The sequence below is a fragment of the Falco punctatus genome (genome assembly GCF_963210335.1).
Source record: "Falco punctatus genome assembly, chromosome: 3".
NCBI classification, from domain to species: Eukaryota; Metazoa; Chordata; class Aves; order Falconiformes; family Falconidae; genus Falco; species Falco punctatus.
The window spans coordinates 51743424-51766396 of NC_137582.1; the positions used below are offsets into that span (position 1 = coordinate 51743424).

General features: G+C 42.7%; 1 long non-coding RNA gene across 1 annotated transcript in view; it reads right to left on the minus strand.

The window, feature by feature from the left end:
* Positions 1–4700: 4700 nt before the first annotated feature.
* LOC308061494 overlaps positions 4701–22973 on the minus strand; it is a 30180-nt gene continuing 11907 nt past the window's right edge. Inside the window, exons 2-3 of the long non-coding RNA XR_013927254.1 lie at positions 10914–10988; positions 4701–8905 (exon numbers count right to left, since the gene is read on the minus strand). This is a non-coding gene — a long non-coding RNA (uncharacterized lncRNA). The remainder of the gene's footprint in view (positions 8906–10913; positions 10989–22973) is intronic.

Here is a 22973-nt window from a genome sequence, read left to right on the forward strand (position 1 = left end):
ATATACTACAACTGGACGCTTGAAAATAGAAGAGCATAAGGTGCACTGAGGGATACCTAGGCCTCCTGATATGGCCATTTTCAAGATAATATTAGGAGACACTAGGAGCCATAATCATTGACTACCTGGCAGTGATGTCAGACCTTCTGTTCTCTTGGGTTAATGTATGATTTAATCACCACAAATGGAGGTCTTCAGTATGCCCTTTTATTTGGATTAAGTTCTGGTTACATTTTGACATCCATAAAGACTTAAAAAAAAAAAAAAGTGATCTATATGCATAATATGGCAATTGTGATGACTTGAAATTGAGAAAGATACTGATAATTATATGTAGTGAAAATGGCTGATGTTGACCACCTGATAGCATTGCACATTTCACTGATTAACAGCACTAGTTAATAAAACTCCTGCTGACTTTAATCTTACCTATGCCTTATCTTAAGATACAGAGAGTAAGTAAAAATGAAATGTATGATGTTTTATATCGCAAATGTAACACAACTGGCTGGCATTTTTGACATGATATATGTGGAGTCACATCACAAAGCAGCCAAAATCAACACAAAGCCCAGGGTTGCATACACTGCAGACAAACAGTTAACCATCACTTTATGTTGTGACTCCAAAAAAAATTGCCATATTTTATCCTACAGTTTCCTTTCTTTAGCCCACCCTTAAAGTACACTCTACTAAATGGGCACTGACTTCTCTTATTATTGGCACTCCAGAAAACAACAGGAAAGTTAAACTGTGCCAGTTTGCCTTGCTTTACTGTTACTTTTATTTCTATCATAATGTGGTTTGCACTTGCAGAACTGGCAGCACTGCAGCTCTGCAGCCAGCATGCCTGCCCAGCCTTGGCCCCGCAAGCTGCCTTACTCCTGACCTGCCAGACCCCCTGTCACAGGCTGAGAAGGCAACTCACTCCGGCCTGTCTTTGCTACTTTGGCTAATTGTGGTATAGATAGTTGTCAGCAGGACTTAAAGCAAAAGCATCAACTCATTTTCCTAGGTTAGTGATTTACAGACGGGTAACAAGTTATGGTCACTTTTGACAAGGATCAGAGGTGAAGCAGTGACCTGGAGTCAGAAGATAATGCATCCTATTACTGATCCACATCTGACCGCTGCCTTGCAAGCCTCCCCTCACACTCACTAGGGGAAAGCAGATGTCTTATTAGCTGCCATCCTTAAGCGGCTTTTGTCATCACATCAACCTTGAAATAACACAGAGCAGGGGGGTAAAACAATGGCCAAAAATATGCTGCTAGACATTTTAAATAGAGCAAGGAAAGGCACTGGTGTTTAGAAAATGCAAAATGCATAAATGCACAGAGGTAATTTTTCTAGCTTTGTGGACAATGAGAGAGTATGACTTGCATCCAGTTATCACAGATTACTGTGATACTTAAAATGGGAGGTGCTTCTACTAAGGACAGACTAAAGAAAGCAAGCTGCAGAAAAATTTGTGGTAATGCTCAACACCCATACATTCATAAAATGTATAGTCAGTGTAAAGCCTCTCTGACTTTAACCTACCCTCTCTCCCAACATCTAATTTAATTGATGTTTTAGAAACGTGGACGCCCATGCAGATTTCTCACTTGGCTGCTTGAAAGATATTCTCCCTATCACTGAAAATCACTCTTTGAAACCAAGGGATAAATTTACTGGGGCTGAGATAAAACCTTTGATCCCTCTTTTCTGCACATAGGAAGGAAGGCAGGTGAAGCAGAAGCTGGCACCAAGCTAATCTCAGGCTCTCCTGGTGCCATGTGTATTTCAAAGCTGAGGAGGAGCAACTCAGCTCATGGCAGAGAGGCCAGGGCACAGCAAGGGCTGGTGCCTCCATGGTGAGGGCAACCACAGCATGAGCCGTGCCCTCAGCAGTGGGGCACAGGCCCCCAGGGTCTGGCCGTGGCAGGCAGAGCCGGGTCCGTTGATGGCCCCAGGCAAGGCAAGCGGTGAGCCAGCGCTGGAGTCCAGCTAGGGAGCCTCAGCACCTGGTCTGGCATTTGCCTGATTTTTTCACCCACAGAACATGTCATGTCCATGCTGTTGTGTATGAAAGAAAAGGTTCATGGTTTTGGGGCCAGTTGTTCCTCTGGCTTCAGAAAGGCTGATGGCCATGCATGCTCTTGGAGAAAAAGCTATCAGCGAAGAAGGAAAACAGTGGTGGGGCTGCTCTGGGATCAGACTTAACGCTGCCCTTGTTCTGCTCTAGTGGCAGAAGTGCAAGGCAGGAGGTAAAGCAACACACTGCTGACACCAGACTGGGAGGCATTGCCAACAAAGCAAGGGTTGGAATAATATGTGAAGGCGTAATGCATGAGCATGAGGACCAGTGGGGTAGCAATGGAAATCTATCTAACAGCAAAGTAATAGTCTCAGTGTTTCAGGATTAATCATGGAAATTTCTTTGAGTTCATCAGCTGTGAATGACAGAGGAGGAGTAAGTCTGTGTTTTATTAGTCACAAGGTGACAATGAGCCACTGAGATGTGTTGGCTGTGAAAAAGAAAAAAGGTGACCACAAAATCTATTAGGCAAGGTACTACCTACAGAGAGCAAGACTTATTAATGCTATCACAGAAGTCTCTGGAGGGATCTCATCCCTGCTGCTTTAAACCAGTAGCTCTTTGTCAGGAAAGACATGGCCAGCCTGGAGCAGAGGCAAAGGTGATGTCTGGGGACAGTCACTCTCCTATGAGGGAATACGCACAAGATTAATTATCTCAGCAAAAGGCTGTAGAGCTTATATGATTGTTCTTCAGAAGTAATTCAGAAGAATTAGTAGCAGAAAGGGAAAAGGGCTATTTAAGTTAAGCTAAAGGGCAGCTTTGGCACAAGAACAAGTGGTGTGAGAGGCTGTGGGGATCCCACCGTGCCAGCAAGGGAGCTGAAGAAAGCGAGAAACACCATTAACCTTCCTGGCCGTCCTTGGCCGTGGGCTGAGTACACTGGCTCAGTGGCAGGGGACTTGGTGGGCTTTAGAAGGGACTGAGGTTAATGACGCGTTCGTTGGAGGAGAGGGATCAGTTCTGGGTAGCTAGGGGCTTTGAACTGGGGCAATTGGTGGATGATACAAGGTGATGTTTGCTTTTCTAATAGGATATAGCTATTTTGAGATGCTGAGGAGTTTAGGATAATGAAAAGGGCAAAACTCAGCTTGGTCTGCACTCAAAAATAAGGTTATAAAGCTGAAACAGGCATTTGCAGTAAGCATGAAATCTCCGTGTCTGGGTCTGGGCTGTTCGACCCATGTGCCTTGTGAATGAATGCTGGTGAGAGAACTACAAATAACAAAATGGGTGTATATATGTTGAGAGCAAAGAAGAAAAGTTCTTCATCCACATTTTCAAGTTTAAAGTTACTATAACCAAAGTACAGTTAAGCTATTGGTAACTTCAGGCATATACGGGCTTGAATTCTTCCATGTTCCCTGTCAGAAACTACTACTTCACTGCAACAGCAGAAGCTCTGTTGTACAGTAGCATAGAGGAAAACATACACTCTGCAAATCTGCATGCTATCTACCCTTCCAGTGTGTACATTTCCAGCCTCCAGAAGAGCCATTCCCTTTCCTTCTTACACCCTCGAAGTCAATGAAGAAGACTTCATTAGCACGAAGCTGGGGTGTGTTTGTGGTGGGGAGCCTTGCACCTGTCCAAGCTGTGGTCACCTGAAGCAGTGAAATTGTTAAAAGGTGAGCCAGGTGTCCCTGTGCCATTTTTGAGTGATACTGTAATACCTCTTGAATGTCTTTTTAGCTGCTTTCGGAAGTGGCCAGGGCAGTATCTGTACTTACAGAAGTGCCCTCCAGGCATGTGCCATGGAACTAACACCAAATACATTTGTTTTTTGAAGCTCTCCACCACCACACACACAATACCCATCAGGATTATAAGGACTGCTTAGCCAAACCCCCATGCATCTCCCTCCCAGCTTCCAAAAGCCTCTGTGGCAGCAGGAAGCCTGTTCTCCCCATCGACAGCACGGTGCAGTGCAAAGCCGGTTTTCAGAAGTTTGATGTTTGCTGCAGTGGCAGTGTTGTTAAGGTGCAAGGCACAAGCAGACAACTTTTCTCTGTGTTAATACAAAGGTTCTTTCTCCCTCTGACTAGTCTGGGAAAGTGCAGGTCCACTCACTGACTTTATCTGCTGCCCCCTGCGATGGCTGCATTGTGGTTCATATGACTCCCTGCGGGAAGCAGAGATCCCAAGCAGTAAATGCTACCTCGGGAAAAAACAGGCAAACCAAATATTTCCTGGTAACTGCCCACTCCCCCACCACCCGACCCCCCACCTTGTCACACATTCATTTTTACAACAGAAAATCAAAAGTCAAAGAGCAAACCCTACTGTAAAACTTTGTTGCGTTACATCATGGGAAGGTAGTAACTACCCTGGCATCCCTGGGTGCCTTCTGAAAGCAAATACTTGGTCTTGTTTGACACTACTAGCCTGAGTGTAAGGTGTCAGTATTGAAGATTAGCTCGGTGTGTTGACACAGAAGATGTCCTAACATAGGAAGACAGGGTAGGAGAGTGACAGCAGGTGATCAAGGACAATCCGCCCTAGTGAATGAGCATTAACGGCTGATGGAGAAGCATGAACTTGGTAGGGGCGGGGGAGGAAGGAGTTTGAAGAAACACTGATTGAGGTCAAGAAGATTTCCCTTTTAAAAGGAGAGACAGAGGAACATTAAACAGGTAATGACAAAGTAAATGGAGGAAAGCTGCTGCACAGTAAGCTGCATGATAATCAGGAGAGGTTATACATGTGTTCGCTAGCTATTTGCATTGATCAGCCCAGGGACTTGGATCAGGATGGTATCTGAGCACATAACAACAAAAGAGATTTCCCAGGTGATTGTAGGCATGATCCAAAATGAACTACCTGCAGCTCTGTGGCCATGCTGCAATGCAATACTGCAGTATGCCAAGTAAAATACCCAGGAGTTCAAAGGCATACTCTGGACCCTCTCCACATCTATTCCCTGGGAAGCTGAAGGAAAGCATTTAAAGTGAATAATCATGTGAAAATCAAGGTCTGCACAGCTCTCCTTCTCGGGGACAAATAACGTCCACTGAGATCAGTGGGACCTAGTCATAATGGGTCTGAATTGAAATCCTTCGAGTGGGATTCCATAGTCCTTCTATTTGCTTCAGCTATGCTTTGCTCTGTATTTTTTCTGAGTTAATAAAACAAGATCCCTGTTACTTCAGGTCTGGAGAGAAGTGATTCTTTTAGTATAGTGTGTGTGTATATATATATTATGTATATATTTTAGAGTATTTCTATTAGTGTTAAAAATTGCATCCTTCTTTTAGTGTTAAAAAAAACCCTAAACCTTGTAAACTATACTTCATGAGCACTACCTTTTGGACTAGGCAAGACTAAGGCAGACTTGTTAATGCCATTGTTTGTAAAAGAATCGTTCCAGTGCTTCAACGTGAAAGTAGGCTGCCCCAGAATATCTAGCTGCCTCCTCTCATCTGCATCATCTTACTACAGCAGAGCCTGGCAAATTTAATTACCACGCAGTGTTCTGTTTTCTCCCAAAGAGAAGAGGAATTTGTTTGCCTCTTGCCCTGGGCTTTCACATGTTGTTCAGAAAGCTCCTGTGCACCAGCACGGTCTGGGTGAGAGCTCTGCGAACACAGGCCAGCTGCCAGGAAAGCTGCCTCCAGCTCTGCTGCTCTCATTCCCGAGCTGCCAGCCCTGCTCTTCCAGGGGAGCAGAGCTGTCGGGGGCAGCCGGAGCCGCACCACTCTGCTGCCCTGCTGTAATTACAGCACATCCAGCATGCAGGCTGCTAGGAATACCTTTATTAAACGAGTGCCGCTGACGTGGCTTTCCCTGCTGATGTGTAACGCTGCTCTGCTTTAAACCTGAACGTTTCTGAAGCCTCGGCAGTGGCTTAGCTGTATCAATCGCTGTTGCTGTTAGCAGTGCAGGTGGAAGGGTGGGAAAGAGCCTGAAGCTGATCCAGAAGAAGGCCTGCATTGATAGCGCTTTTCCTGTCTATGTGATGTGGGAATTGTCAGGATGCCAACAATTCTGCTCCTTTTGAACATCTTCTAGCAAAAAAGACTTCTGATTTCTGTTCCAGTTGAAATGCTTCCACTGGTTTCTCTCAGTTCCACCTGAAAAACAGGCTTTAGATCAGAGAGTTTGGGCAACTGATTTTCTGGGCATGTTGCTGATCCCTGGGGCTGTGGTTCACCAGTGCAAACCCCAGGAAGGTTCCAGTGGAATGTCAACTGTGAAAGATGAACTTGACCTGAAAATGGATTTCAGCTTCAAGTATGAATATTAAATTAAATTATTTAACTTACTGGACAGAGACCTTGTCTTTGTGATGGTCAAGAACAAGCAGTGCAGAAGGCACTAGCCAGAGCTTTTCGTAACCTCAGAACTGGCCTCAGTCCTTCACCTTCCACCCTTTAGTAGACCCATGTCCAGCTGACGACATCTGCCTGTGGCCCTAAAATGACTGCAGTTATACCAGACACAGTTCAAACAGGGATACCTGTATATTCACAGCAGTGCCTCACATCAGCCAGTGGGTACGGATTAGCGTGAATCCAACAGCGGCCTCACATCTCCTGGAGATTCTCCAGGGTTGAAGACTCCTCATATGATTAGTTAAACACACTTCACAGTTGCTTTGCATTATTATAACACAGAGTACCATGACCAGACCGGAGGATCTGCTCCATATACTTACTATACAGACCCCCAACCCACAACATTTCTATTCACAGTCCACTATGTAGGACTACGTCTTATTCATAAAATCAGGCTCAAAATACTTCTAGTTAGTACCATTACAATTCAAAGAATATTGCACTGTTTTTTGCACTAATTTAGGGGAAAAAAAAAGAAAAAAAGATTTAATCCAACTAGAAGAAGAATATATCCTGGCTTGAAGAAAGGAATCACTGATTAACTTTTAGCATACAGAAAAACCTGCCAGTTTCTGCTAAGAGTCACCATGCTTCACACAGAAATCACTGCTGAAAATCAGAAGAACAAATTACTTTCCCATGTAGAGGTAATAATTGCATTTCATGATGGGCAGAAAAGCCTGTTAGGACATTTCTGGTTCTGGGAATTTTCAGGCTAAGGAATTAGCAGAGACATAAAATGAAAGCACTTGGGAAGGATAAGAAACTCAAGTTACTTTTACCAATATGCAATGTGATGGACTCAGCAGCCACTTTCATGGAGACTTTTTTTCACTGGGATTGATTCTTTGTGGGTTAAAGCCGCTTTCACTGCTCCAGTTTTATCAGTTGGCTTGGAGGGTGAGTATTTTTTTCAGATTCAGAACTTTGCATTTAGATGGCCCAGGGTCAGTGCAGCTATTTCAATCCTGATATCCAGGATAGCAGGCTGAGGCTGTGCTGGATAGCAGGGACACACCGAAGACTGCTCTGTGTCCTACACTATCCCTTCTTGTTACACAGGAAGAAGTTAGCCAGGATTTCTTTTCTAACCTGGGACACATGGCTGACCAAGTGAGCACCAAGTCCTTGTCCAAGAAGGTGGCATAGGGCGGCATTGGCTCTCACCTGCACTGAACGTAGGCCAGGGAGACTACAGTGTAGCTTGTTGCAGGGACCGTATTTAACTTACAGTTTTATTGTACAGAACAACAATTATTAGTTGAGTTGTTTCAGTGTCCTAAGAGTCTTACAGACCAGGTGCTGAGATTTTTTGTGGGCAGAACTCAAATGGATCCCTTTACCCCCAGGGGTTTACTATGCCAGGCTCCAGTCTTGCCAGCAAACCTAAAAGACAGCCAACCCTATGAAGTCAGGGGGGCAACTTACATATTCACAACTATGGATGAGTGCACATTTGCAGGATCTGGGTCTTCTTTTCCCGCCCATTCTTTCAGCTGGCTGGACTACTGGAAGTCTTTATGTATATGGCAGGCTGCTTTCCCTTACACGGTCTAGATGAGACACCTGAGATAAGCCTGAGTATGGGAGCACAGTGACTTCAAGTCAGCTCTGTGCAAACACAGGGGCTGTTTAGCTTTCCATGAAGTACTGGGATCTCTGTGCTTTGCCCAAGCTTTGTTGATGACCTTCTTAGGAAGCAGTGCTCTCCTTTAATTTCTGGCCTTTACCAGGGAAACCATTGATCTAACTGGCAGCTCAAATTTATCAGATACTGATCAGATGCATGTATGCTGAAGACAAAGGTCTTTTTCATCAATTGCATTGGTAATTTTACCTGAAATTCAATACACAGACAGTCCCTGAAGGCAAAGATTTTCACCGAGTTTTATCCTGAAGTATAAATAGCCTTTGACTATAATTGTTTTACTAATTTGCAGTCACATCTTTTCCATACGTGTACAAGATTTCTAAGTAAGGGCAGGTTATTAAGATTAGATTCTAGCAATGATTATGCTGCAGGTTACTTTCCTGCTTACAGCATGTAGCTTTCTTTTTCTTCCCCCCTCAAAGGGATTTAGTTCTAATAGAGACCCTTTTGTACTGAAACAGTAATTATTCTATTGTCTGGTGCTCACTTATTAATGTTGTTAATTCTCCTCAGGCATATTTTTCTCTTTTTGGTTGGTGCCTTAACACTTAATTCTGTAATTTGCTTGCTGTTTTTTCCAGCCTTATTGCAAACTAGAATTTTAATCTCTGAGTTGAAGAATATAAATTCAACTTCCTGAAAGTAAAAAAATGAGGGATTTTATAGTTTATTTGATATTTAAAGCTAATAAACTCAAGAGACTGGAGAATGCTTATCATCACTTAAAATTAGGCTTTACATTTTCTTTATTGAGTTAGAAGTATTACAGAGACTTACTTGATTTTTCTGGAGCTCTTCACACCATGTGCATTAAAATGCAGCCAAATGTAAGTTACATACCTAGGGCAAAGGAATAGGGGTCATACCTACAGAATTGATAGTCACATCTTAGGAAACAGCAGCATGCAAGGAGATAAGAGGGTCCTAAGAAACAGGCAAAGTAGCAGGAGCTCACAATGCTCTGCCAATTTGTGAGGAGAAAAAATTTTACCACTAAATGGGACACTGGGATCACCATTACTGGAATGGCACAGGTCACTCTGCTGCTCATGCTTTAAAAAAGAAATTGCAGGAAACAAACAAGAGAAACAAGAGAAGTCCAGAACTGAAAAAGACAAAGACAGGGCCTGGATGAATGCTTTGAGGGCTGGAAGAAATGCCTGGCAGTGAGAGACTTCGAGAACTCAGTCTGCTTAGCTTAGCAAAGAGGAGTCGGAGAATGGCCTTCACATCAATGCAAAGTACCTTCATAGAGGAGGAACATAAATCCAAAAGGCTTTAACCTAGCTGAAAAGGCAGGAGAAGGAATACAGCTGACCGAACAAGAGAAGCCAAAGGCAGGCAAATACAAAACAAATCACATTTTTAATGTTGCAGAAAACTAGTTGTTTGAAGAAAGAGCTAAGGGGCATGGTTAATTGTTCATCTCTTTGTGTCTTCAATCTTGTCTACAAGATAAAGTTCAGTTAAACGTCAATAATTTTGTGCAGTACAGCCCCACTGGGTAACAGTTCATGTCCTCTCACATACCTAGGTTACTCTACACAACGGCAACACTTCTGGTGTTAAACTTTATGCTATTACAAGTGAATTGCTGCTTCAGGTGGAAGTGAGTCTCATAGAGTTTGAGGTCTCTTTTGTAATGTACTAGTGGCTCAAGCAGCGATGGCAGGCAAGTTTTTTTCTTGTTCTATGCTTTTTCTGTTTTTCCATTTCTAAAATAATCGATAATGTCACAGTTTCAAGTCTTGATGTTTAAGTCCAGTGTGTTTTGAGATCGTTGGACAAAAGGCTGAAGTATTAACAGGATAAAAGGGTACTTCTGCCTTGGATAAAAGGCTGAAGTATTAAAAATTTCATATGTGCTCTAGTATAAATCTATTTGTATTTCCTATCAGTACATCAGGCAATTATTTTCACCATAGTCATCATCGGAGTGGGGTAAACCATCACTGAAACTTATTCCCTTGCCACTCTGTTCCTAGGGAATACAGTTGTTTCACAAGGTCCTTTTTAAAGAAGTTTATGTAGCATTAATTACCTGCTGCAACTGCTGTGTGAGACTATCTTTCCTCAAAGAACAGTGACTATGAGATCTCTCATCTGTCAATTGCCACAGCAGAGACTTGAGGTGCTCTAGAAGTGTAACCCATGCCAGATTTGCTACTGAATTATTCTTGGCTGCCTACTTCGTTCTCAAACGCTAGTCTCATTTGAGTCCTAGCTATCTGAAGAGCCAAGAGCTATGAAGTTATTTTTCTGTTTCACTTTGACAATTTGGTATTAAGAGAGAATATTCCCCAAGGAGAGGTGAAATCATGACTACAGTTCATGGGTGGACATTTATTTCTTTTGGTTTATTGCAGGTAGGAGTTCCCACCTACGCTACAATCAAGCATGCAGAAGCTGTGGCATAGTAAGATACTGCTTGTAGAAAATGCTGTTGCTTTCGAGTTCTTGTAAAAAGGCTTTGCTGATAAAAAATACCCTAAAGAAGAGTGTTACTGTGTTATTATATGAAAAGCAGTTTGTTCTGGCGCCATCCTTGACAGGCTGCAGGTTGTGATGTTTTTGATTTTTTTAATTTTTAAACCAGAATTATCTGCACACAGGCACTGGCTTTGCTAGTGAGCCAGGTGATTTTCCTGGGCTTCACAAGTACGGATTGGTCAGATGTCTTGCAGAACATCCTGTTTTTCCTTGCTTTTCCTCCTGTGCACACTGGTTTTAAACCAAATCAGGAAGTTCAAAAGCTGCATAAAATTTCTCACTGCCTTTACACTTGTAGTTTAAAACTCTGTGCACATGTTAATAGACAGTTATGTTTAAAAGTTTCTTTAATCCTCACCTTGAAGCTTGAGGCTGGGGATATCAATGGTGAATTGGGCTGCTACTGGCTTTGTGAGGAGGAGTTTTCTCCGACCTGATAATGTAAGCACACCAGAAAAAAAGTTAGGCATTGCAAAAGTAGATATGCATTGCATGGTACTTAAGAGCAGTTTGAAAACCTAGTGCAGAGAAAAATCTCAGGCTGGGCCCTTCTTGTCTGTTTAATTAGTTCAATTTCATTTGCTTCATAAAGTTTAGTCCTTATAATTTTAGTGCACGTAAGTATAGCATCAGTTTAGGTGCTTCAGTGAAGTGTTTCTTAATGGCTCATATTTATCTCAGCAGAGGGATGGAGGTGTTTCCAACTTGCTGAGCAAACTGCTGGTGTTATGTGTGTGCATGCAGCTTCTGCTCAGCACAATGAGAGTCGTGTACTGAACATGAAGTGAAGGACAGCTGGTGAGAAACATTTGGCTGAGGCCAGTTTAACAGGCAAAACGTTCCTGGTAAGGCCTTAAATACTAACTGGCCATTAGGTGTGGAACCTGGATTTTATGATTAGGTCCCTATTTTTGTTTTATTGGGCTAGGGAAGACTAGAAAACTGTTATTCATTTTTAGACCTATTTTATAACATTTTGAAATAGTCAAAGGAATCACGTGTTAAACCTCCAAGACTAATGTTCTTGGTGTTCTGTTTCATCTTTATTTTCTAGTCACATGGAAGTCTTGGTCCAAGGCTCCCAGGGGGACCATAGACATGTAAATATTTTTAAAACAGGTATGAAAATTGCAGCTAAAAAACAAGTTGAGAATTGGAATGCTCTGGATGCTAGCTGTAGCTCTGTTGGCTTAGTAGGACTGGAGAGGTTACCTCTATTTTGGTACTTCAATAATCCTAATTTCCCTGCCTGTAAAATGACCATTTACCTACCTCTCAGGCTGCTATACAAATCAAGCTCAGACCTCTGAGAAGTTAACAGGGACATTTGCAAAGTGTGTTATAGTTTTCAGGCATCGTTCTTCCCCTCTGCCAACCCCCCACCTCCCTTTCACAAAACAGGAACCACTTCAGTACCACTAATACACCAGTTACCCAGTAGGAATCCAGTGATTTCAAATCTCCAAAGGTTTGAATAATTCAGTGCCATTTCCTATGTGAACATAAACTGTGACTGGGGAAGGTCTGATCCATAAACAGCCTTGACTCTACCCCTCTTCCCCTTGCAAAACTGCCATGGTTGGTTAAATTTGTTGCATTTCATGATGAGGAGTGAAAGCAGCCACGCAGCGTGAGATGAGCCTCCGTGGCCAGCGGTATCTTAGCTCCTGTTCATCAAATAGCATTTTCAGCAAGTTGCTCTCTTCTACTATATGGAGTTTCCTGGAGATACTGCACATATATGCAACATGCAGGTGAGCGTATTAGCAGTTGAAACCATACTACTAGTCTTTTTACTAATTTGATTTGTAGTTTGCCCATGACAAATATATGTTTTTCTCCTTTCAGAGGAAGAAAACTTAGTGTCTGTACAGCCAGAGATGCTGCTAACAAAAACTGAGCCACAACCCACAAAAGAGCAATAACAAGCATGCTAGGACACGATCTCAGTGAATTGCAGAACAGAGAATTTATTTCTCACTTGCTCACTGGTATTATGTAGGTTTTGTTGCACAATCAGTACTGACAGAGATGTTACTGAGGTTTGAAGCTTTTTCTTTTAAACAGAGGCTGTTCTTTCCTTTAGGATGAAAATACCTAGCATGGCAGCCAGCCCAGAGTGCGTTTGCCAGCTGTGCAAAGAGGGCTTGGGGCTGAGCGGTCCCTCAGGCCAGCTCACTGCAGGACTTGGTGGTGGCTCCAACATGACAGCATCTGGTTCTCAAGCTGATGGAATGTGGGCCAGCCTGGATTTTCTATATGGCATTTTTCTATCCTGTGCAAGCTGCTGGGCCACTTACAATAGCAAATATGAACTTCTGAAAGGAAGAAAATGAGGAGAATGCTATTTCCACAGTTAACAGACATGATACTTTCATTATGTGTTCTGCCTCCCTCACTCTTCCACATCCACACACACAGAAAGGGAGAAAACTGAAGGGGGAAAAAAAAAGCACCACCATTAAGACCACCAAAACCATCTGCACTCAGACTTGCTAAGTGTGTGCATGCCAACCGTTTGTATACAGTAACACATTTGGTGGAAGGATTTTAGGAAATGCACAGCCCTGACAGTGAGTGCCTGAAAAGCATTTGTAATGCTTAGTTTTCATTTATTGCATGGTTTTGGATTTGTAAATGTGTCTAGCCAAGACCACTCCCTCTTGCCATGCTCTCTCAAGAGCCAGCACAGAAACAAGATGCAGATAATGACTGAGGCTGTGCTTTTTTTTTTAATAAGATACAAGTCCCTTTTCACATTGGAAGTTGACCTCCTTTAGGGAATAGTTGTGAAATCCTGCTGTAACTCTTCTCTCCTCCTTAATTTTCAGGAAGCACGGAAGGAAGGTCTGCGGGACAAGACTGGCATTGTCTCCATGCTGTGGAGCATCCTCATCTATAAAGGTAGCTAGCTTCGCAGTTTATGGCTTTGTCATTTAAAGCAAATAACTTGCTTTGTTAACTGACCTTTGAATTTTGGGTTTACACTTTCTCAAAAATCATTTTGGAAGTGAATAAGGAAAGACAGTAAGGTGGGGGGAATAAATCTAAAACACACTGACTTCCCATAGGTGTTTCTTGACAGTTCTATAGCCAAAAAACAAAGGCAGAAAACAGTATTCGTCAGTACAAAAAATACGTAAGCAAATCATACAACTCACAGAAATCTGAAAGTATTAAGGTCTTTGTGTAGGAAATACTCCACAAAATTTTGGCTGTTACGAGCAGCTCTCTCAAAATTATTCTTTTAAGTAGCTAAAAGACCTTTAAAATTTATTTTTCTATATGAACATGTGATCCCTGCTGCTTATGTGAAATGCACAGGAATAAGACACCCTCATTACTGAGCCAGGATCATTTATTAGCTACAAAGTGAAATAATTAAAATTAACTTTGGGCATTGTTGTAAATAAATCAGATGTATATTTGCACTGAAAGTCAGCAATATTTTCATCATTAAAGTAGATTTCAGGAAAAGTGTTTCACATTATTTATGCCAATTCAGAGGAGAACTCAAATTATTGAATCACAAACCTTCTATATCCAGCTTGTGTTCTAATTGGGTATGGCAAACGAATTTGAGGAGCTGGGAACAATAAGCATTGCCTATTTGCAACATCTCAGCATTTAGTGCTTTCTTTCTGCTTGTGCTTCATTGCTCCATAGCAGCTTCCATGCAACCAGGAACAAGCATTTTGCTGGGTAAGCAGGAGGTTGTTCTTTAACTAGTCACTTTTTCAAAAGCACAATAATATCAGGGAAAAAACCTATGAAATTTCTGTTTGAGTTTGTTTCCACTGAGTTTCAATCAAAACAGCATTTGTTCTTCATCACAGTTACCTTGGTGAGTTTGAATGGCAGTAACTTTGCAAAAATAGATGTTTCATAATAGTAAATATAGGCCATAAGATACTCAGGCATGCAAGTGTTATCTTTCTGTACATGCGCGACAGCTATGGGTAGGATTTTAAAAAGTATATTGATCACTTAGGGAAAAAAAATTGCTATCGATTTCCAGTGGGATTTACACCTGTAAGCCATTTAAAGAGAGATTTTCAAGAAGTATTTAAGTAGGTAAACATCTAACAGGATTGAGAGAAACAGGAAGGTTATATTCTCAAGGGCTCTTCGGCATTTGCAGTGGCCAGCACCTGGCTGCCCCGTCACCTAGTCCAGCCCTTGTCCAGGCCCAGGACTGCCCCAATGTGGCTGACACCAAGTCAGGGAGTCATGTAAGGGAGCCCAAGACAATGAAAAGCAAGGGGCAAGGTAAGCAGAGGAAAGGAAGGACCTATCTGAAAAACCCATGAGATGCCCACTCCATCCTCCTTGTTATCCACACTGCAGTCATCTTTTTATATAGAAATCAAGGACAACAGCGTGAAAAGCAAAACATTTTTTTAAATTACTTTTTTAGGGTAACATGATTTCCTTAGAATAGTTTCCTTTCAAGTATACATTACTACCATCTTCAAATACAACTCAGTTATAAGTAAGTCTTGATTTACTGTGTAAAATGGTACTTAATGTTGAAACATACATTTTAAAATCCACCTGTAAAACTTATTGCACATAGAGTTAAAATTTACTTGTACCTGAGCTTCAAGTTAAGGTTTAGCAGGCTTCTGTCATCTCTCAACAATGCTTAATCAAGAAAAATACTCTTTCCAGTACTGCATTTGAGGCTGGGTACATATTCCACAACACTTAAAAATTTGACAGAACTAAGCTTTGGAAACAGAACATGAGCCCATTTTCTAACACAAGACTCCTAAAGTATCTACTCATACATCTTACTAAATCTCTAGTTTGCAAAACCCTCATGAAACACATTAATATATCCATATCCAATTTTTCTTCAGTTTAATCACATCTCTGAGACTTAATTTTTCAAAAAATCAACATCTTATTCAGAGAAAAATCTGCATTACAAGAGTCTTTCTGTTTGCTGAAAACAAAAGGATGAAAACTTTTCTAGACTTAACTATCTCCCTCATCTCCTTTGCCATGTTATGATTAATAAATATGACAAATTCTGTTGCATTTTAATGTTAACAAAATTAAGTACCTCACAGTGATACCTTTTTGACAAACCTTTCTAGATCAGATGACTCCTCTCTACAGTTGTTTGCTGCATCATGCAGTAGAACCACAGAATTGTTTAGGTTGGAAAAGACCTTTAAGATTACCTAAGTCCAACCATTAACCCGGCACTGCTGAGTCCACCACTAAACCACATCCCTAAGCACCACATCTACAGGTCACATCTAAATACCTCCAGGAATGGTGACTGAACCACTTCCCTGGGCAGCCTGTTCTGATGCTTAGCAGTGCTTTTGGTGAAGAAATTTTTCCTAATATCCAATCCAAACCTCCCCTGCTGCAACTTGAGGCCGTTTCCTCTTGTCCTGTCACTAGTTATCTGGGAGAAGAGACCGACCCCCACGCGGCTACAACCTCCTGTGAGGGAGCTGCAGAGAGCAACGAGGTCTCCCTCAGCCTCCTCCTCTCCAGGCTAAACAGCCCCAGTTCCCTCAGCTGCTCCTCATAAGCCTTGTGCTCCAGCCCCTTCCCCAGCCCCGCTGCCCTTCCCTGGACACGCTCCAGCCCCTCAGTGTCCCCCTCGCAGTGAGGGGCCCAAACCTGAACACAGTGTTCGAGGCGCGGCCTCACCAGTGCCCAGTGCAGGGGGACGGTCACTGCCCCAGTCCTGCTGGCCACACTGGTTCTGACACAAGCCAGGATGCTGTTGGCCTTCTCGGCCCCCTGGGCACACTGCTGGCACATCCAGCTGACTGTCCACCAGCACCCCCAGGCCCTTTCCCACCAGGCACTTCCCAGCCCCCTGCCCCAGCCTGTGGCGCTGCGTGGGGCTGGTGTGACCCAGGGGCAGGGCCCGGTGCTTCTTGTTGAACCTCATACAACTGGCCTCGGCCCATGGATCCAGCCTGCCCAGATCCCTCTGCAGGGCCTTCCCACCCTCCAGCAGATCAACACTCCCCCTCGGCTTGGTGTCATCTGCAAACTGGCTGAGGGTGCACTCGATCCCCTCGCCCAGATCGTTGATAAAGATATTATCCAGCACTGGCCCCAGTACTGAGCCCTGTGGAGCACCACTTGTGACCAGTCCCCAGCTGGATGTGACTCCATCCACCACCACTTGTTGGGCTTGGACATTCAGCCAGTTTTTTACCCAGCATAGAGTACACCCATCCAAGCCACGAGCAGCCAGTTTCTCCAGGAGAGAGCAATCCCATACCAGGATCATCTAACCTTTTCCAGCTTGTAAGTCCCTAAATATTTTCAGTGGACTAACACAAGGAGAATATGCAGTACTTTAAACTTAGTGATAATACTTCATTTCCTGATTTATGGGGGTTTTGGGACAGCCAAGTTGTTCTGGCTTCAGAAAGAGTCTGTTTCTCATTCTTGAGGTTAGCTACATGGTTCCCAACTGCCCTTTCAGAACCTCCTCAGCTGCACAGAGCAATTTCTCCCCCACCCAGGTTGATCCCCCCCAGGGGCTCCAATTCTCAAGTTCAGGCTCAAGCCTGAAAAGCCAGAAAGCTTAGGTTATACCTTTGCTTATAAAGCTAGTGTAGGGCCTGGTTTGTAGCCATGCTAAATAACAGGTTTATTCTATACCTACTACTTACTGAGCCACTGAGAAAAACCAACATGTAAATACAAACTATTATTATTTACTTATTAATTATTTCCAGAACTTCTCTTCCTTTCACCTTATTTTGTAAGCTGCGTTATGAGTATAAAAAAAGAAGTATGTGTAACATTTCTGTGGGGAAATCTTGAAAGAATAGCCACATCCATGATTTTTATTTCAGATGGGCGATTTAGCTTGGGTTTAGGCATAAAACAAAGGAGAACACTGTTTGGACACTAATAAAATTCAAAGTTGAGGTCTTCAAAATAAATCATCAGCAATGTCAGTTTACCACACCCAGGATCTGGAGTTTCACAGCTGTATGTTTTAAATGAAATTGTCAGTATTAATTACTAATAAATATCATAATAGAAAAACAGGGCAGAAAGGGACTACCTAGTCCTTCTCACTGCTTCAAGGCAAGATTAACTATACCTGTGCTTTTACCCATGTCATCACCCATATTCCTTGCACCAATTTAAAGCCATTGCTTTTATCCATCATATTTGAAGAGATAGCCCCTTTCTTTCTGAAAGTCTCTACGTACTCAAAAATTGTGATCATTCCTTTTCTCCCACTCCAAGACCTTTCTTTCTTAGTCTAGATAACTTCAAAAAATATATATATATCTTTTCTTTGTTGGCTATGTTCTTTACTAAAGAGAACATGTTATTCTTCTCTGGATGCTCTGAGTGTGCCACATTGTTCTTAAAGTATATCCAAAACCAGCCACGGTGCTCCAGCTGAGGCTTGATCAATGATGGGTGGAAAAAGGATCTTTCCATGTGTCTTGCAGTCTATATTTGTCTGTATCTCCCACTCTTATGAGATTCAGGGGGAGTGTTGGCAACAGCACAGTTATGATTTGTGTTTATTATACTCCCAAGACCCTTTTCTGAAAAAATGCTACCTAACCATTTATTTTTCCTCCTCTATTGAGGAGGAATAATCAACTAACAAATGTATTGCAAAAAAACCTTTATTGAATCTCATCCAGTATATTTTAATACATTTTCCCAGACCTTTTAAATTCTGCATAACCCTTGTGTGCACTTGCAGTGACTCCCACCTTGAGTCATCTTCAAGTTTAACTCCCACTTCCATTGCCTACGTCAGGAACCAAACGGGTCAGCGCTGAAACAGCCAAGATGCCTCTGATGCTTCACCACAACTAAAAGGGCACTTCCAGTGTTAGAGAACATATGCTAGCTAGCCTGACACCTCCACAAGGAACCAGCATAGGCTCTTTACTTACTCCTTTGCGATTCCCCCTGTTACTTAGCAGGCTTTTTATGGGTGTTCCTTCTAGGAGCTGGCATCAGGCTGGCCAAGCTACAGCTACCACAGTCCTCTGCTTTTCCCGTTTTTTTCCTGACTTATCCCATTTGCCCTTTTCCAGAACTTTAACCACCTTCAGAAACATCCATCATGCTCCAACACAACTTCAGTCAGATTTTAAGCGTTCTAGGCCCAGCTGATTTCCAAATATCTAACTTCAGCTAAGAGCACTTAGCTGTCTCCTTACTCTTGGAGGAGAACAGTACTTCAACTAATAACTGCTTTTACAACAGATTTTGAAGTTCTGCAAAAGCTATACACTAGTCATGAAATTTATGTTTGACTTTTGTAAGCATACATTTCATTATTTCCAAAAGTACATAAAATACTCATGAGACCTCTATGCTTTCATGTTTTAGATGTATTCAGCTATCTATTAGCGAGTGAAGGGCACAACACGGGATTTTTCAACAGCATTCCTAAATTTTGATCAGACCGTCCTTGCAAGAATCAAGCTGTTGAATTAGCTGAATGCTATTCTGGAAGCAGAAGCCTGGTTGTTTACTGCCAAATCTATAGGCTATTGATGAGAGCAGAGATTTGCTACTCTATAGCTTATCCTCCCCCCATATTTATTGATCAGTAGCTAACAGCTGTATTACCACTCAGATTTCTCACTTTGTAAAATGACTAATGTCTGCAGCAATTCTATCAATGCCTTTTGTTCCAGTCATGAGAGAAAGGAGATGGGGGATGCTAGCAACAGTTAAAGATAACATCAGAACTCAGTCTTAAGTGTTCAATCTCTAAAAAGCCCTGCTTTACCCATTTATTAGGCTAAAGAGACAAACTCAGTACGTTTCTGATGACCGTTCCTACCGCCCTGCCACATGACCACTCTGAATACCTGTCCTGCAGGTGATCCCATCACCAGCGACCATAGCGCACTGGTTAACGTCTGATGAACCTGCAGGTACAGGATGCTCCAGATCCAGGGAGCGGACGCAGCAGAGGCAAGAGGAGAACGTGAGTATTAAGCAGTGCCATCTAGTGTAGCGCAGGCACTCGTTCTCGGGGAAGGGAGCCGGCCTCCAGGCGTTGTTTAACCTTCAACTATGAGAAAGAACCACAGTACTAAAAGCATACACACCACAGAAGGGTTTTGACGGCAAATAAAAGATGCCAGAGTGGTTTTGTGTCTTTTAAGTTCTGCTTGATTTACACCCTAGTACCCAAGGTTTTTTTGGTGGTGGTTGTTTTGGTTTTTGGTTTGGGGTTTGGTTTTTTTTTTGGATCTTTGCCTGAACTACAAAGAGGGAGTGTGTCTGCATAAGCCTCTCTATAGATTTGAGCATTCATGCTGCCAGATTAAGAGACCCATTTGAGCATTGCAATGACAGATGGTAAGAACTTGGTTGGAGGAAGCTACCAAACCAATTTGTGTACAGCACCTGGTACTGCAAGGCTTTAAGGGAAGTTCTAGCAAGATTTGAAGCCCCTGACAGTGCAGATGCCTCCACTAGTGAGCTAGGGAAGAACTCCTACAAAAGAGGTTAACACACACTCTGCTTTTAGGCATTGCCCATACTACACAGAGCTCTGCATTGCATGGTGGTAAACTCTCCACATTCCTTATTAGAATTTACAGTTGCAACATAGTTAAGGACAAAAATACAGATAAAATACTCTATGAAATAACATCTATAGTCATTAAAAGAAAATGGACACAGACCACAAACAAATCTCTCGCATAGGTCAGCAAGGCTTACTGTAGTAAAACCACCCTCACATCAGCTGAACATTTTCCACTCAGCAAGCATCTCCTCAGTCCTCTGCTTCCCTTGAGCAGGCTGGCAGACTGGCTAGCTGAGCTGAATACAGGCAATGCTTTCTGAGACTCTTCCTGAAAGGACTGAATCAATCACAAGCATAATTCAAAGGCAGGTATAATAGGTAAGCAAAATCTTACCACCTGACTCCTTCCAGCTCTTTGCCATCATCTAGATAACAGGCAAATCACCCAATTTTACATAACACAGCCTTATCCTTAACATGACCCAGGTTCTTCAGCTCCAGGGACTGCCTCCCTTAAGTAAGCTCCTTGTTAGCCTTATCTCATCAGCTGGGAGACAGCTGACTGATTACAGGTAGAGGCTAAACCCACCACCTGAAAGCCCCATCTCACATGTAACCTAATGAATTATTTTTTTAGATGTGTGAAAAATTCCCATCTTCCTAAGCACATACTTTGAGAGTCACAGGTTGCTAAGAAATCAGATGAAATTGTGTGACCTGTGTTAGGCAGAACAATGGGTTAGATGGGAAAGTGTCTTCTTCCTTCTTAAAAACTATGAAAGCATTTTGGTTTGAGCAGTACAAGAAATGCTTCCACTTGTGCCTGAGTTGTAAAACTACATGCCCTCCTATATGACAGCATTATTGTCACCAAGAAACTGCCTCTTTCAAGGAAGTAGTTTGTTTGAAAATAGTTACCTTTAGAAATGGGCAAGTTAAAGCTTTTGAAGTTTTCCATTCTCAGTTTGGGCTTCTAAAGTAAACACTTCTGCAGATAAATATAACTGTGTATTTGTTGTTATTCACAAAACAAATATTTGGAAGTGTACTGAAAAGTAGAAAAAAGTGGGAACGTGGGACAAGGACAGGAACAGTGAAGCATGCAACAGCCAGGCGCTATCCCCCTGCTGCTTCGCCCCCAGCCCCACCTCTGTCCCTGCAAAGTGGCGAACTACGGGAGAGATTTCTTCTTGCCCCTCTGCTCTTCTGCTCTGCTATCCTTTATCTTCGCAGATTTGCCTGGTCTCCAGAGGGCCTGATCTCTGGGTTGGAAATGCTGTGTTAACACTTCACCGGCCTTGGGATGGGGAATGACATGTCACCAGCCTTGGGGAGGGAGCGGCCAGCGCCTGCGTGCTCTGCAGAAGGTTTTCCAGCAGGTTGTGGGCAGCAGTGTGTGACCTGCCTCCCTCTCAGGGAAGGTGCATCCCTGCCTTGTTCAGCAGGGAAGCTGCAGGGGAGGAACATGTGGCTCTCCAGCACCAGGCTCTTTACACCCATCTCTTGCTGAGGCTGGCAGCAATTATACAAAACCCCAGAAGAAAGTGGCCTGACTTTATGCTGCCTGCTTATTAAAACCTCCCTCCTTTAAAGCAAGATCTTCAAAGAGTATATGCCAATATTTTTGGTAATGTCATTTATTGAGAAATCTGGAAAAGATGTCCCATATTATTCCATGATGGATCCCCTGTCAAAAACCTCATGATAGGGACACAGAGTCATTTATCCTACTGTGGGCTCTTAGAAGCTGCTGCTAAGAGCAGGCAGCCTCAGCCACCCTGATGCCTCAGGGACCGCCTGGTAGACATGCCCTTAGATTTGGCCCTGTGCGTAGGCTCAAGGTGCAAACTAAATGTGGTGGTGATTTTTACATCTTATTGCTGTGTAATTTCAAAATGCTTTTTTCAGAGCTTGTGTAAAGCAGCTAGGCATAGCATTCCCCTGAGAAATTTCACTGAACAATAAATGATTTTTACCCATATTTGCTAGCAGCAATCCAGTTCCCAAAGCAGGTACAATAGTGGGGGTGGAGGTCTCAGAATAGGCAAATCCCTGATGCCCAGTGCACTTCTCACATGGTATCAATAAGCCTAAAGTGTAGGTTTGTCTAGCAACAGTGATTCACATTAGAAACTGAGCAAGCTTCTGAAGTTGGGGGGTTGATTGCAAAATTCCAACATAAAAAGCTGTTTTAAAAAGTTAAATATGAGGCAGTTAAGTGTTAGCAGTGCCAGAGTCCAGCCTAGCAGGGATCTGTCAGTATTGGCCTGCATCGATGGGTTTTTTCCACTCACTGCAGGGTTCTGAGTGAGTTTATCTTCAATGTCCAGACTGCACTCACAGCATTGAGCACCCTTCTCAAAGGGATGATTGTTCCTTGCTATTAGCAAAATTTCTGACTAAATATTTAGTGATTGCTATAAAACAAATTCAGCTGAGGAAATAGAAAAATCAGGTCATTGTAGATGTCCTGAGCTAAATTACATAGGATGTCATGTCCAAAGCAGGAACTGCCCAAATAGCACCCTGATCTGGGCTCACTCTCTAATCACCTAATTGACCCAATATTGCAAATAAGTGAGGTTCTGAGTGCATTTTTATTCTTCCAAAGTTGCTGTAACCTGTTAAATTGCACTGCAGATAGCAGCAATTTCCCCTCCTTTTCCCTCATCCTCCAAAAATCTCTAATGCTTTACAATGTATTGCCACTTATTGCTCATTTTGCCACCTGAACACTCACATAGAGCTGACTGACTAATCTCTGCTGTTAATGCACATCAGCAGCAGTCAGATCACTCATATCTGAATCATTCATACCCTCTGCAAGCTGAGTCTCATTCAGGTGTTTAGCATGCTAGTCCAAGTGTAGCTCTACATTACGGTCATTTAGTAAAAGAGTGAGTG